This window comes from Athene cunicularia (assembly GCF_003259725.1).
Source record: "Athene cunicularia isolate RWA chromosome 2 unlocalized genomic scaffold, athCun1 chr2_part1, whole genome shotgun sequence".
In the NCBI taxonomy this organism is placed as follows: Eukaryota; Metazoa; Chordata; class Aves; order Strigiformes; family Strigidae; genus Athene; species Athene cunicularia.
This window is the reverse complement of record NW_020799095.1, coordinates 1,648,838-1,663,781: the sequence shown is the minus strand read 5'-3', so window position 1 is coordinate 1,663,781 and position 14,944 is coordinate 1,648,838.

The following is a 14,944-nucleotide window of genomic DNA, read 5'->3' as shown; positions in this document are numbered from 1 at the left end:
CCCCCCCCCCAATAATAATGACCAAAATGTCTTTGAACATAGAGGCAAGTTGTGCTGAGAATGTGTCTTGATTTAGAAGTATCTCAATAAAGAAGTGTCCATCTGCTCTACAATAAATACTAGCATGACTAGTTCTAGCATGCATCTCAGACGAAGTCACAAACATCTGGATTAAGTCCATGAGAGTTTTGCTTTTAGAAGGAGACAGACAACTCTACCCATGACATACCTGGCATTGCTCCTTTCTGACTAACAGTGAAAAAAAAAAAAAAAAGGTGAGAACAGTTCTAGTTAAATTCTTGGAGCTAGAAGAGGTGGACCTGGGAAAGAATCTTGTCTGGGACTGGAACTTAAACTAACACCTTTGTAACCATCCTGCCAGGTAAAAGTTGGAGAGCAGATACTCTACACTGGAAGGCTGTGTCCGCAGTTGCATGTCAAAACTTCAAGATAGCAATGCATGGGGACAAAAATATTAGCTAGATACAACTGATTATATTTACCTATTCCATTTTCTCTCACACAAATTTCCCTTACCTGACCACAAGATTCATTTAAATGCTGAGCTGGTCAGACTTGTGCCACACTGTAAAATTAGGATGAACTTCAGCATAGCAGGAACGTGATCAGAGCCTTCATGAGCTAAACTATAAAGATCCTTCTAGCTTCATCTAAAAAGTCAGGCTTGATTCTTCAGCTGATAGTTTCAGCTGTATCCCTGCTGACTAAGATAAAAACATGGTACCCAGGGCAGATATGCAGATAAAATGTCCAGAACATTAATTTGCATTCATATCCTTGAGTAGGATCAACAACTGTTGTAATAGCACTATACCACCCACTGATTGGAAGAAAGAGTTCAGTAGCATCTTTTATTCCTCGGTTTGTTATTTTTAACCCACATACACTGGATTTTTCATGGCAGGGAAACATAACAACTCTTAAGACCTGGAAGAACAAACAGGAAAAGCTCAAAGACACCTGGCAAATACACGCCAGATCTAGAGAAACAGCCTAAACCCTTGAATCCACCTCAGTCCTCAGAATTTGGCCCCCACCAAATTTAAAGTGTCATATACAGACTTTTCATTGGCAAAGTCTAATAAAAGGAACACAGGCATTTTAGTTTCGCTGTATCTGTGCTCAGTACCTTCCTTCAATATGGTTGTGAGTGAATCTGAAAAGGTCTTCGGATTCAACTGCAGTAAACTGGCACCTTTGCACCAATAAGGGAAAAATAGAATTAATGTATAAAGTGAATAAAATGTGTCCTGTGTTCCTGAGTCTGTTCTTCTACTGCTCAGTCTGGTGTTGACTTAAGTCAGCAACTTTAAATTTGAGTTTAAAGCCTTTTCCACAAGTCTATCTTTCTTTCTTTTTCCTTCATTTTTGTCCTTTATTTCCACAGAGAACCTAACAACTAAAAATAATGAAAATATCCATTGGCAATTACCGTGTCCTAACCATCCAATTCTTATTCTGATTGGCTCAGAGACAAATCACCTTCAAGAAATGTGCACTCTATTAGGCATCTGCCTGCTGGTGCTCAGACAGAAGTGATTTCTGCTTTGCTTGCAATTCACACTCAGAGTTGTGGTGATATTAAACCTAATTCCAAGCACAGTCACAGAGGAAAGGATAAATACAGTCACATTTCTCCTTCTGTTCAGAAATAAGCCCATCTATAAAGAAGAGCCTGCATAACTGACATGGTCTTTAGCTAAACCCGAGTCACATCTGATATAACATTAACTACTACAGGGTTGCTGGAGTTTTTGTTTTGTTTCATTTTTCGTATATAAAGGCCTATAAAATCTTGAGCCGTTTATCACTGTAATTTTTTCCAGGGTCTTTGCTATAGAGCTGTCAGTTTATACGGCAAAGTGTCCCCTGACTACCTTCCCTGGAAAGCTCTGCAAAGGTCTGCTTCCCATAAAGCAGAGCACACACCTTCTTCTCCCCAAGCCCTGGCTATTTTATTTTATTTTCTATTTTTTAAAATTTTATTTTATTTTATTTTATTTTATTTTATTTTATTTTATTTTATTTTATTTTATATTTATTTCATTTTATTTATTTTATTTTTATGTAAACCAACCCATACATCCTGCCAAGTCAAGAGTCACTTCTTGGCTAAAGGCTGAAACTCTTTTCTACTCTCACATAAAGCAGGGCAAGTCAGAGAGGACATGGTGGGTGAGTTTAAGGTGAGGTTATGAAGAAATAAAGAGTGATGTGCACCTCCATAGCAGGCAAGGGGAAGATGGATTAATTCACTGTAGCACACTGAAGTACAAAGTCAGTAGAACTTCAAAGGAAATGAGCCGTAATTCAGGAGAAGCAAAACCAAGCAACAATTCTTCTCAAATCCCTGTCTCTTTTTTTTTTTTTTTAATTATTATTTTTTATTTCTCCTGCTGTCTAAATGTCTGTTGTAGTCAGAGAAATCACAGTGGCCAACTACAGGGGGTTTTAATCTATTAATTTTATTTAACCATGCCTTGTAGGAGGAAAAAAGTGGTTTTGAAAGATGAACACACCCAGCAGGAGGCACACATGAGGGATACCCACCTCACACCCCCTCACAGTGAGACCAGTGCCATGGCTTTTTTCCCCTCCGTGATCCCACATGCCTGGTGCAATCAGGGGGCTTTGAGGTTGCTACCATTAAGCTGCAGAGAGCCTGAAATTCAGGGCATGCACCTCCTGGCAGAGGTTAATCTGGTCTAGCTCAGGAGTTTTAAAATTAGATGTATGAGTCTGAGCCACCTATCCCAAGCTTCCTTTAAAGTCAATGAAGTGTGACAAATGAGGGCAATTCCATCATAAATTCAACAAGTTGCTCTCTAGAAGTGCCTTTTTCTGTCCAATAATTTTTAACTAGGACTCTAAGCCACTGGCTGTGGTTTAGAAATCTAACTGTCAGAGGTCTGAAATTAAGGTAACTGAATGTATTCCAGAAAAGACTACTCAGGCGTTTGTTGAGTCCTTCAGAAGGACTCCCTCTCCCAGATCCTTGTGTTGTCTGTTACTTTGCATTTAGCTTTAAAAATACAAGGAAACTAGAAACCAGAACTAGACAGCAAATGGGACATTAGCAGCTGTAAACATTCACACAAACTTAGAATCACAGAATTATTTAGTTGGAAAAGAGTTTTAAGATCATCAAGTCCAGCAGTTAACCTTCCACTGCCAAGTCCATCACTAAACCATGTCCCTACATGCCATGTCTACACGTCCTTTAAATATTTCCAGGGATGATGACTCAACCACTTCCATGGGTAGCCTGTTCCAGTGCTTGACAAACCTTTTGGTGAACCCTTATTGTCTTCACTGATCTGTTGGGTTCTGTTAGCTTGAGAAATAAACACAGGGTGACCTTCTACAGGGCTCCCATTATATCCAGAAATAATAGCTGCTCTTCTTGTATGGAGCATACTTCTCACTGAAGGTTTATCAGAACATGTGCACAAAGAGAAGAGAGGAAGACAAAGTGTTGTTACGCCTTTGTTACACTTGATTTTCCCTGCAGGGAGTTACTGCCAGATAAATGTTGAGTTATGTCATCCAGCAGATTGACTATAGCTATGTTATTCCCAAAAGAAAATAACCAAAACCAGTCTGGTTTAGAAACTCTGTAAGATCTAACATCAGATATCTATTAAACCACTCCAGATACAATAGGTTTGGGGTTTTTTTGACAAGATGCTGATTTATTATTTGTTTATTTGTATTTTGTTTGTGCCATGGACAGAAATATATAAGTACTATAGTCACAAAATTCACTGTTTTGATGACATGTATATGTCAGCTTGATTAATTAAGGTTAAAAATGGAAATAAGAGGCCCTTTGGCCAAGTGTTTTCTTCTTTGGTATTTTATTATGTATTACTGCTCTGTTTTTCTTTCCCAGCATTTAACCTAATCACAACACCTTTAAATAAGAGGATCCTTGCTGCTCCAAATTCTTGATCCTCTTCATAGCTCTCATCAGCTTGAAATCATATGCTCAGCAAAACAGAGTTGATTTTTTTCCTGTGTACTTAGCTGATTTCTTTCAGCAAGCCATATAGAGTTAGTCCATAGGAGCACTGTAGAATCAAGGGAGCACTGTGGTTGGGAACTGCTGCAGAATCATCACATGCACCAGGAGGACTGAAAAAGGGATAATACCTATGGGAGAACTATGGACACATTAAAAATGGTGAGCATAAAATGTATCCAGATAGCATTGTTTTTAAATAAGAACGCCTAAATCTGTGAGCTTTTTGTGACATATGTTAAAAAAGTTTGATTTAGGCCTGGATGGGAAGCACTAAGGAAAGCTGGTGAATTCGTATTTCTGTGAACACATTGGATCGCACCACAGCAGGGAAACTGAAAGCACAAAAAGCACCTGAGAATATGAATGTAGCTGTCAATTGCAGAATGAGTGCGATGCAATCAACACAGGAGGGGAAAAAAAAAAAAAAAAAAAGGAAAACTCATAAGGCTGGATCATACAACAGACATGGTTGTCCAACCAGGTTGTCCAGGTAAGACTAATGTGTCAGCCACAGATAAATTTGTACAAAACTTTTATTCCTTAAAACAAGAAATAGAATTCTGATCCTGTCTGTTCAAAAAGATTCCATTCAAAATGCAATAAATGCAATAAAGGCTGTAAGACTGATGAAGGAAATTAAGAGCCTATTGCAGATGAGGAAACTAGAACACTTACTCTTTCTTAGCCTAGAAGTACCTGAGAGATGTAGATATCAGGAAGGCAGAAATCTATGTATATTAAAAGAAGTCGGTGGTACAAATGTACAAAGAAATTCATAGAACATAAGAAATATTAGGTCATAAATGAGATTTACATACATGAGAAGACCAATATTTTGGGAAGATTCTCTAATGGCAACAAGAGGGGGCAAGAGTCCTTAATGGTCTTAAATTAAGACTGATAAATGTAGAAACAAATTGAAAAATTAAGTTGCTTGATACAGTTCAAAACTGCACATAATTCTTCCAGGTACCCTTTTTCAGCCTCTTGTGGTCATTGAATCTCATGTCCTGGTTAGCATAAAGCATGGAGCCTTACCCAGTAAGCTCCTTGGCATGCTCAGTGAGCTACCAGTAAAGCACCTCCGATCTTCTTCTTAAAATTGCAAGACCGATCCAATTTCACCACTTGGTTTAAAGGGGCCTCTGAGTGTGTGGAGTGTAAGTTTGGATGAATGTGAAGACCCACTCTATGATCCTTGACCAGCCTCTATTGGTAATGTCAGCTCAAACTGTTCTGCCAGAAGACCACGGGTAGTGTCACCACTTCAAACAAATTCCATTTTGAGGCTGGCTTGGATTTTTCCTATATTGTCAATCACAAAAGGATTTAATACTCCTCTACGTGCACGCTTCACCCCTCTTCCTAAAACTAAACCCCAGACCAAATCTCCTGATCAGAATTCCTGAATCCATTATATATATAATGGGCTGTTGGCCAATCAGAAAAGATTCATGGATGGAAAACAGAGTTTTTTTCCATCCAGTTTTCAGTATCTTATACTGCCAATCTAACACTGAACAGAGACCAAACTCCAAATCAAACTCCATCATGTAGAAAGAGAAGTTTACCAAAGAGTTAGTCAGAGATGTTTAGTCTGGAGTGATTTGTAAAATAGAGTAAAGATTTCAGGAAGAGGAAGAGGAAGCAAGTATCATACGAAGGTGAGACGAAGGTTCTTCTGATAGCACCACAAAATCAAAATGGAAATCCTTCGACCTCTGTTAACACAACGCAACATCATTTACCTTTTCCCCATTTATCTTATTTTCCCTCATTACTATAAGAGGAGGTTCTTCCAGAAACTCACTCTTGTTATGAAGAAACTTTTCTTAACTTACAGCCTACGTTAACTTATGACCAGTTTAGAACAATTTATTACTATGCTTTCTTCTTTAATGTTCTAATTAACTCATGAACAAACCCCAGACTGCCTCTCAGCAGCACTGGTAGATTACACAAGATGAAAATTCCTGTAGCATCTGCCTTTGCATTTCCAGAGAGTCCTATTAGTCCTTTCTGTACTCTACTGCTAGTGTGAATTCACCTTTCCTTGCAGAAAGCCCTTAGGCTCACAACACATCCCAGCAAGAAGGTTTTTCCAATACAAGAAATTGAGGACTTGCATTTCTGACCTTGAATTAGGAAGTGTGTGCTGTATGTCTTGTCTCTCCTAAATGTGGCCAGCATGTGTAGTGTATCTATATGGAAAAGGAGAACCAAATGGTTGTTTTTTCCCACAGAGAGAAAGTTTCCCAGCAGTAAGTGAAAGTGGAATAATGATCCCACTGTTCAGACACACTTTAGAAATATAATGAATAAAGCTGACTGGCACAATTTGGAAGTCTAAAAATGTATTTGTCAACAAGGGATTAAAAATGGGAAAGTCTTGGGTTACAATCACCAGCAGAAAATCCATATCCTATCATGTGATTGTGCCAGCACTGCCAAGGCCAGAACACATTTTATCTTTTTAAGCAGTCCACCAGTCTCATCTGGGTCTGTCCTGGAGCCATCACTGTGTCCCAAACACTCCCTGACATGCCCTTTGAACCCACAGAACAAGGTTTATACTGTAGGTTGGGTTTGCTTAACATTAACTCCCTTCTCCACCCAGAAATCTGACGTCTCCTCCTATGATACAGGAAATGAGAGGTCAAAGGACCCAGTTGGGCATGGGAGAGAGAGCAACCAGGGGCACCAGTGGGATGCTGCTGTCAGAGCCCTGACAGTCAAAGATTGTGTGGCTTCTTTTGAAAGCTATAGAAGGCAGGTGCTGGGCATCTCCAGAAATCAACTTCCCTGTCAGTGTTTTTGATACAACTGCAAGAGAGGGCTTTACAACTTGTTCATGACCTCATCCCTTATCCTGAAGCTTGTCAGCTCTTTATAATCACTGTGAATGTCGAAGGGAAACTGGGAGAGACTGAATTGTTCTTCCTCGGATCATAGTGAAAGTGCTGGCTGATCAGTTTGTTGTGTCTTGGGATATTTCCTGGAAAAAGTAATTTTACGTTTTATAACTTCATGGCTGTGGTCCATCTCTATTCAGCTAGCTTTCGAGTAGTTCTGGGAAGATACAGCCCATCCATATCAGCTGCTTTCTGTGCTGTGATTCACCAAGAATCGTATTGCTGCCAAACTAAAAAGCAACTAGAGAGGTCCACTTCAGTGTGGTCACCCTTAATCAAGTTAGTTGACTGTTATGAGAAGTGGAAATTAATTAGTGCTTATTGGTTTTGTAGGTGGTTTTTCATGTAAGTGGAAGATAGATTGGATATCCAGGAATCCTGTATGGACTGGAAACAGGGGAATACTTAAAAGCTGTAATAAAAATACTCCTCTCTTTACCTCCTAGACAGTGAAAGCATCCAAGAAACACACCCTCCTTCATAGAGCTCTTCCAGACACAGACCCTTTAAGAATATTGTGCTCTCGTGAGATACCAAGGGAATCTTTCTGCTGCTGAAGAGTGGGAAACATTAGAATGAATTTCCTGGAAAGGATGTGGGGTTTCCATCAGTGGATGTCTTTATGAGAAAGTGAGATAAACATCTGTCAATATTAATATAGGCATATTTGAATCTGGCTTACAGAAGTCCCTTCTGAACATGGAGTGATTCAATTGCCCTGTGCAGAATTTCTAGTGCACCAGTTTCTAAGGAGAAAGAATTCTTGATCACTTAAGGACCAAAACATCGTGTCCTGTCATGACATTGTAATTTCACTTTTAGCTGGAAAACACCTGAAGAACATGTGGAGTCCAAGCAGTGAGAGGATCCCAGTGAGGCCTCTATTCACCTGAACCATGTATCAGTAGTCCCTGAGGGTGTCATTAGGATGGAAATTCTGGGTGATGCTGGCAACTCTGGTCCTAGTCCTTGCAAACATAAAATTCCCAAAGACATCTTAATTGTGATTGGAGTTCTAGGCAAGTATGTCTGAGCCATTCTTTCACAAAAGGCTTGCCTATTTTTTGTGTCATGAGTCATATTCAAGCACGCCTTTCAGCAACTGCCAGCATCCCTTTCTGCTATCACTTCTCATCTTCAGCTCTGAAAGAACACTGAGGGAAGCATAGGAATGGTGATTTTTCAGTGCTGTTGCTTCACAGAGATATTCTGGTAATTGTTGTTTATTTATATTAAGGAAATTACAAGGAGCTCCATAAAGGAACTAGAATCTACTGTTCTGGTGGGATTTTTTTGCTACAACAACACACTTGCTTCAATCATGATGATTCTGTTGCCTGATATAGTTTAATCTGAGAAAAACCTGAAGTCAATAGGAAGTTTGAGCAGAGTGAAGGAGAGCATAAGAGGTGCTGTGTGTTTTCAGCAGTGCTGCCCGTCAAGTGATTTGCATTGTCTTCATTTAATGATCAAGCCCAGGGGGAAGGACAGTTTGACCATGTTTGTTCATCATTAATATATCCAACACCCTACCTTACAGCAATAAAATTGGAGGAGGTTGTCCTCCCTTTGCAGATATGACTCTGGAAAGGCTGAAGGAAAATTAAACAAACCTCTTTTCCAGTTTTCAGCTCTGATGTGCAATATAATAAATCATAAAATTATGCTATCCAAAGCAGAGGCATCTTCTAACACAATACCTTTTATCACAGTTATTTGTTTGGGAGACAGCTTAATACTCACCATCAGCTAAGCAATGTTTTCTACGTTTATCTTCTTCAAAAAACCTATGTGGAACTTGGTTGACATGTTTCTACTCCAACTGCTTTTTGATAGAGTATTAAGATCCTTGGCAAAAGACCTTTTTCATCCTTCCAAAAAATGTTTGCTTTCCATGGCATATTTCAATATTCGCAGTAAAAGGAAATACCTAAAGCCCACAAATGTTTCCAAGGACAAAACACAGTAAGACCTTGTGGGAATTGTATTTTTGGTACCTCGATTCCCCTTTCCCTGGTCTGGGCCAAATTTTTCAGTTAGACTACATCTCCCATGATGCCACAGTGCCAAGTGGTCTCATGATGTTCTCAGGGAGGTGAAACGATGAGGTATTTGCTGTCAAGGAAGTGAGTGGATACAGGAAATACTGGTATTACAGTCCAATGAGAAACTACTACACATTTTCCAAACATGTATTTTTAGGTTTTAGCCAAAAGCTTTCATTTTTCAGCTGAAATAAGTTTTACCAAAAATCAGAGTTTTCTGTAAAAATAAATAAATAAATAAATAAAAATCAACATCACATTCTAACCTGCTTGGTTTTGAACTCCGAAGCAAAATGAATCTCAGAGGAGCTATACCCAAAGGGCTGGATTTTCAGCTGGTGTCAATTAACATTATGAGCACTTGTTATGAGGGGAAACAATGCTGACTTAGAGGAGCTAAAGATTAAGCCAAAGTTTTATAAAGTACTGTGTGTTCTCCAGAAAAAAAAAAAAAAAAAAAAAAAAAAGGGAAAAAAAAAAAAAAGTAATACATATTTTCTCCTTAAACCCTGGCTGGGGCAGAAAATGTAGAAGAATACACTGTTCTTCTTAACAGAGTCTTTTAAAACATCTAGTTGTTTCACCATTCCCATTCTCCTGGGCTAACTTTAACTGATCTAATTTTGAGAGGTGTTCGGTTATGATCAGTATAATGTGTAATGAGGAACAAAACTGAAAAATTTACATCCATGTTTGCACAGTCTTAACATTATGTTTAATTTAGTTTCATGAGGCTCCTTCTTGCTTTCTGTACCCATTTCTATCTGTACATTTAGAGAGTGCACATGCAATTTCTGCCATGCTGCCTATAATGCAGGAGGAGCTGCCTGAAAACATCTTTAGAGGTGTTTTATTGCTCTTTCAAAGCCTCCCTTACAGCACTCCTTGTCTTGAAGTTGTACAAACAACCTGACATTTTGTTTTCTGATGTGTGTAACAGCTATTGTGCTACTCAATACAGTGGGATTTAGCTGATCAAAGACAGACATATGTCTGTATTTTATTTCTCCACATCTAAAGGCATCTTCCCAGCCTCTCTTTCTAGTTAAAAAAAAAAAAAAAAAAAAAAAAAAAAAAAAAAAAAAGATAAATAGGCACTTTTGGGTGTGTGATTCAGCTGATCTCTTTTGAACATCTACTTTAAGATGAGATATTCTTCCATTTAAGCTCCTTTCATGGTGATAATTATATCTCCATGAACTATAAAGGAAGCCAAGGGTGACCAGATCAGGTGGATGTGCTGGTTGGGGAAGATGAAGCCCAACTGTCATCTGTCCTAGCTTTTGACAGAGACTTGCAGCAGTCCTCCATACTTCAGGTGCGATACTTCAGGTCCTGTGGTAGATGCTTTTACAGGCATGTGCCTAAGCAGATACATAACAAAGAGCCAGAGATCCAGTCAGAGCTGCAGGATTTGTTCTAGCAGGCCAAGTTCAACCCACAGGACACAATGCCCACACAAACACTATCTCTGTTTCTCCTTCAGTGTCTACCTCCTGCTTAGGCAATCCTTATCCACACCCTCTTCCAGGCTTCCTAATCAGTGTTAGAGAAACAGTCCACATTATTACTGGTCACCTCAGGGCCATTTTTGATCAGATATCATGATGAGAACAGGCATGATGTAATTACCCCCACAAAACCAAAATAAAAATAGTGATGATAGTAATTTATTATCATTGCTCTTTGTATGTTTGCCCATTTTGGAGAGTGGATTTTGCCGAAAAGGGACATGTTTTCGATTAAACAAAATGGGATTCAAGACGAAAAGGCGTTGACCTTAAAACGAGACCAGGGGTTTTGATCTCAGAGGTCAGTTGTTCCTGGCAGTAGTGGCAATGTATCATGAGTAAGTAGGTTTTAAAATTTAAAGCTTTTAGAACAGCCATGCCAAACACATTTTTGCACACTTGTATTTACTTATTGAAGCTGCAGTGCACTTGCTTTCACATGTAGTAGTAATGGTTTTCCACATCTGGAGATGAGCAGCTTTATACTGAAAGAAAGAAAAAAGAAAAAAAAAAAAACAACATTTGAGCATGAGCAGTAGTTCACGCTCAGACTTCTCACCAAACCTTTGGATTTAAGATTCAGTTTCTGTTAACTGATGTTAGTTACATCTTCATACACGCACATACACACAGAGTCATAACCTAAGCAGTGTGTTGACAGTGGTATTTCTTTTTCCTCTTTGAATTCAACATTTTAAATTAAACCATTACTTAATTAACCAGTTAAAACACGAACTTATAATTAAGTTCATTTTCGACTTACTTTTCTTTACCTGTGGACAGATTCCCTAAACAGTGGGCTATACTACCTTCCAGGAGTCTGACCTAGCTGGGGAATGCTTCCAGCATGAAAAAGCATCTTCCTAGCAGACATTAAAAATCCACTGCTATGCCCAAGGTGAATGGCAGCAGCAGTTGTCCATCATGTAAGATCAAGTGAAAGAGGTCGCAGCCACTGTTCAGGGAAAACACTTAAGTGTGTGCTTGACTTGAACCATGTGTGTGAAGCTGCAGCATCACAGGGAGATTAACAGAACCCAGCTGGTTCCAACTTTTCTCAAACTGGTGGGTGACAGACATAGGAAGATGGATCAACATGTGGGTGAGAATAAAGTGTTTCTCTCACAGCTAGTGAGTGGAAAAGGAGATATCCTCTGGAAAGTTATTCCCCTGAGCTATTAACTAGTTTTTTGGTTTTTTTTTTTTCTTTTCTTTTTCTTTTTTTTTTTCTTTTAGTTTTTGGCAGATAATAAACATGCCCTGATGAAAGGGCTTTACAAGTGTTTAGGCTTAAAGCTTAAATAAAACCATGCCACAGTTTACAACATCTTTAAATCCCATTGACATCAAGGTACCATTGACTTCCACTGCAGTGTCACTGACCTGGGGCATAAATGATAGCACAACAGTGCAATGTCCATTTGTTTGAGTAGGTTGGAGCTGCCAAGTCCCCTACAGTGTATGAGACTCACAATTTCTTTCTGACTTACATTCCTCCATTCTTGGAAGGTGAGTGGAGAGATCCCAGCTCTGTGCAGCACCACTGGGCCCTGCTAAAGGTGTTTTACCCAGAAGAAAAGGCCCTGCTAGATGTTTGACAGCTGTAACCTGCTCCTATGAATGGTTCTATTGTATAACATGTCATCTCCAACATCTCCCTTTATCCATGACCTAGTGTTCACAGTTTCACATGTCACATGCAACAGCAGTAGCTTTTCCTACAGAAAAAAAAATTTGCAAATATGTATTTTACAGGTACTTATTAGACTAATTTCTAAAAACATGTGTACACATTTTTTGATGTACACATTTATATGATGGCAGTCATATTTTCAGTATTTACTATGTGTTGGTTTTGCTGCAAGTTTTAGTAACCATTGTGTATACAGAGCTTCATATCATTGCCATTTCCGATTCCAACTGGCTGACAGTGTTGGCAAGGAGGTTATCAACCCAGATGCAATTTATTATTATCGCCTTCTCCCTTTGTCCAAACATTTTTCTAACCTGTTAAGCTTTCTGTGATCGATAGTTTCAGACAATTTTTCTTTTGCCAAGTGCTGAGCTAAAAATGTCTTTGCTTAATCAAGAAAATATCCCCAGGGGCTAGACTTTAGTATGTAGTAGTATATCGAGGTCTTTTGATTAAAAATGTGGAAAAAAAAAATGGTAAGAAGCCACCAACTGATAACAAGTTCAGCCTCTAGTTACAGTAGTTTTGATACATAAAATATTAATGTGTGATGTTACAGTGCATTTCTCCAGGATTATTTGAATCAGAATTTTTTTTTCCCTGAAACTTGTTGTTAGAGAAATTCCAGACCTTCATTTTGCGTACTGAACAGCTCTTTGAAAAACTGATCAAACAATAGGCATTAGGAGGTTGATGCTAAATCCCAGTTTGTTGTACTGAGTTGTGCTAACTACATGGCAGGCTTCTTCTACGATAACTTGACCCCACCGATGTTTGCACCAGGGCTTGCTGGGGATCATCACCTGAAAGATGGAATCCACTTGCCAGAAAGCTTGCTGGGAAAAAAAAAAAAAAAAAAGGGCAATTCATGTAAGTACTCTTTTTCCCATGGCAAAGTAGAATCAAGGAATAAAGGAAAATCTCCAAACAAGTCTTCTGTAGAAGGGCCTCATGAAGAGCTTTGTAGCAGAACAAGTATGGAAGAGGACTGTAAAGAGGAATTAGTTGTCCCATTTTTGTGACAGACCGGCAATCATATGACTTCTAGTATGTGCCTTTGTATTCTTCCATACCCCTACCACCTCTTTGCTGGAAAGACTCTGGGGAAAATGGGTGGAGGAAGGATCATTTTTCTGTTGTGGGGCACCCATACACAAATCATCCAGAATTACTCTGTGAAAATGCTGATGCTAAAAGACAGATGAAAGGACAGGGACAGAGGAGGGAAGGATCTGCTTGATCCAAAATAGTCAACTGGGATGGTAATCCAGGCAAAAATCTTACTTTTCATATCTTCAGGGTGGGTCCATCAGGGCTGGGGCACTGAGCTTCCTTATAGGTACTGGAGAAAAGCAGCCCCTCTTACTGAGCAGTTCTGAAAAAAATTAAATACAATTTTTTCTAAAGAGATTAATTACACCCCAGACTGTCTTGACTGAATTGCTTCAGTATCCTCCAAATATAAAGATAAAGCCAAGGTATAACTGCTTCTTCATTGTAGATGCCTGTGTTTCATCAGATGAATCCCATGTGATTCTCCTGGGAGAAAATGCCTGTTTGAAATGGGGCTGGCTGTTTCTCCAGGGACATAATTTCTGAGAAGGTGGTAGCTACAGCAAAGTGTTGTGTGAGCTGACATGTTGGTTAAGCATCCCTGAGAGTTCACATGGAAGGGGGCCTGGGAAGTGAAGAGCACTCTACAGTCAAATCTAAGGCTTTCCTTCTAAAACAAATAACTCTTAATTTCCCTCAATGTAGTTGGCAAAAACATTCTAAACTTATCTAATAATGCTTATTTTGGTCACACTTTTTTGCTAAGGTTGTGTCATTTATTAAGGAGCTTCAACTGTTGGATTTTTGTTCTTCTTTTTTTTTTTTTTTTAATAATAAAGTCTATTAAAATCAGAGATATCTAGTTCATACTTTTTAATTTACTTGAAAATCCCAATGTAAATGCCAATAAAATACACTTTGATTCAAGGCCAAGGAAACAGAGATGGATCAGTATTAAAGAATGGGGGAGTATAAATCAAGCAGATTCTGTAATTCTTTTTGGCACATCAGCACTAGCAGGTTAGTGGTGGCCAGTATGAAGGAGGTAAAAGGCAGCCCCTTTTCACACTCCTAAAAAAAAAAAAAAAAAAAAAAAAGCAAGTAACTCGTTGCTTCCAGATGTTCTGAAAGGAAAACAAATGCACTGAAATAGGGCGAGGCCCCATCACAGGAGAGAAATACAGCGGAGACTTAAACATGATTTTCTAAGGAAGTCTATAAAGTTGATTGCTGAAATCTGGGAGGGTGTGGTGGGGAAAAGTAACTATACTATCTGAGTTTCTTCTTTTTCCTTCTGTACTACCTTAAGCATCCTCTGTTGGAGAGGATCCTGGCCCAGGTTACTCTGACAGATACAGCCAGTTTTTATATGCTTGAACTCCAGTGGCATGTCAGGGAAAGGCACTGTCATACAAAACATGTATAGTTCTCAAAACAATCTGATATGGCTTATAGGACTCCACAGAATATGCAAGCAAAATTTGTAGAAATGGTGGCATTAAGATCTGGAATCTAAGATGCGTCTATATGTAAACATAGTATTTGCTTTCTTTCTTTACTTTGTAAACTGTAAACGTACTTTATGTGCTCAGAATAGAGAAAATAAAACAAATTATAGACTATAAAACTATACAGTGTTAAAGCTTAGTTTAAGTTGTATTTGTAAATGGAAAACAGAGTCAATA